Genomic DNA, 2279 nt, shown 5'->3' with positions numbered 1-2279 from the left:
AGATGCTTGGCAACTGGTTCATATTGCTGTGTCCCATGTGATCACCTTTTGAGACCTTCTGACAAGCAAAGGCAACAGGAAAACCAGATTCACTTAACAACCGGGTTACTATCAACTATAGTGATTCACTTAACAACTGTGGCAAGAAAGGTTGTAAATGGAGTAAAAGTCACTTAACAAATGTCTCACTTAACAATAGAAATTTGGGGCTTAATTGTGATCATAAGTCAAGGACTACCTGTACACATTTTGAAATTGTCAGATCCATTTATTAGTATCTGGTGACACTAGAGTGAATTGGGTGAATTTATTTATTTATTTATTTATTTATTTATTTATTTATTTATTTTGCTGCTCATCTCACTCCAAGGGAATAGGGGAAAAATTGGGTTGTTTTTTTCTCAATTTTAGCACTTGCAAAATCATTGATTATTGGGAGAATAAAACATGGAGCTTCTGAAAGATTAGGTAAAGTCTATATCTCTGCAAATCAACAATCTTTTATTCTTTTTCCTTCCTTCCCATTGGCTGTGCTTTGTGGATCCCCCATGGAAACCTGTAGAACTTCCAGCTGAAGAAGGTAAGTTTGATTCCTATTAGCGATCATTTGATTATCTATTTATTTAACTTCTGTGTCCCCCCTCTTGCTGAGGCGACTCTAGGCAGCTTACAGTCACATCATATTTTAATAAGAAGGGGAGGACCCATGCACTATGTGGGAGACAAAGAAGAGAAAGTTGAGTTCAAATGACAGGTCATCCATGAAGTTCTTTGGACTGATCTTGGGATCACGGTTCTCTTTTAAATAATCTACAGTACTTTGCAATTATGTTGTAGGAATATTGCTTTTTTGCCACTCATGGGATGAATGAAGTGATAATATTTAAGATACCCACCGGTGTGATCTGGATGGGAAATGCTTCATGTAATCAGTCTGAGAGGATGATCATGTTTACCTTGATGGGTCCTTGGTGCTCTCTGAGCTTGGTTGTTTTCTTGCATACATTTCATTACCCAAACTAGGTAACATCACCAGTCTACTGATGATGTTACCTAGTTTGGGTAATGAAACGTCTGCAAGAAAACAACCAAGCTCAGAGAGCACCAAGAACTCCTTATTTCAACCCTGAGCTACAAATATTCTTCTTTATCAGTATTATGTTTATCATGAATTATATCTTTATATGGTGGGCATGTTTACCATAGAATTCCAGTGGTTCTTGCACTCATGTGCCCAGGTTGTGACAAAAGGGCCTACTATAGTTTGGACACCGTGTGTCCAAATGTCCCATTCTTTGTATTCCTCCATTGTATTCTCTACTTAAAAAAACTAGACAACTAGTATTAGTGATTCTAATTAGTGAATTGGTGATTCTAGTTTTCTCCCTGACATGTTGCATTTTTGCTGTGCCTAGATTTTTATTGGTGTTCATGTTGGTTTATATATATTTAAAAATGCCATCCAAGAACAATTCCTTGCTTTTGAAGATCAATTATAAGTCTCCTATTGTCAGAAGAAGGTAGAAGCATACATAAGTTTGCAATTTTTTCCCTTCTGACAGAATTGGTTTCATCTATAGTTTTTTTTTTAATGCATCCTACTTTTTAAATACATAGGTAAGGGGTATTTCTGGGATATAAACATAGAAACCTGATGGCAGAAAAAACCCGAATGTTCCATTGAGTCTGCACTTTGAGTTTGTTTTTTTAATTTCTAATTAATTTATTTTTTAATTATTATTTTTAAATTTTATTAATCTTTATTTTATTTTTTATTTTTGTCGGATGATGAACATGTGTTTATCCCAAGCATGTTTAAACACATCTCATCTCACCAACTGAAGTTTGTTCCTAATTTCCACTACTTTCTTTTTTTTTCCAAAAATTTTTTTTATTGTTTTCAACATAAGAAAAAAAGCAATCACAAGTACATCACAATTAGAAAACCCCCACCCCACCCCCCACCCGGACTTCCCAAACCTAATCCCAGGATACTATTCAACTAAAAGTAACCTTATACTAATATCCCTAGCTCCACAAAATATAATTCTACATAAGTAGGTGAAATATATGTATATATAAAAAAAAGAAGAAATTTTTTTTATCTAAAAACCTAACCTATATTCCACCATTCTATGCTTATTTTGAATATAAACAATCCATCTTCTCCATATTGATAAAAATTGTTCATTTGAATGATCCTTCAAATAAGCCGAAATCTTTGCCATTTCAGCAAGATGCGAAACCTTCACTCTCCAGTCCTCTATTGTAGGTAAAAC

At 34.4% G+C, this 2279-nt stretch overlaps 1 protein-coding gene across 1 annotated transcript in view; it reads left to right on the top strand.

The window, feature by feature from the left end:
- Nucleotides 1–567: 567 nt before the first annotated feature.
- LOC107291851 (sarcoplasmic/endoplasmic reticulum calcium ATPase 3) overlaps nucleotides 568–2279 on the top strand; it is a 65296-nt gene continuing 63584 nt past the window's right edge. The window contains exon 1 of the mRNA XM_015820885.1: nucleotides 568–580. The gene's annotated coding sequence lies outside the window, so the exon portion shown is untranslated. The remainder of the gene's footprint in view (nucleotides 581–2279) is intronic.

This window comes from Protobothrops mucrosquamatus, unplaced genomic scaffold (genome assembly GCF_001527695.2).
Source record: "Protobothrops mucrosquamatus isolate PMUCROS unplaced genomic scaffold, P.Mucros_1.0 scaffold1200, whole genome shotgun sequence".
Lineage (NCBI taxonomy): Eukaryota > Metazoa > Chordata > Lepidosauria > Squamata > Viperidae > Protobothrops > Protobothrops mucrosquamatus.
This window is presented reverse-complemented; position numbering and strand designations above follow the sequence as displayed.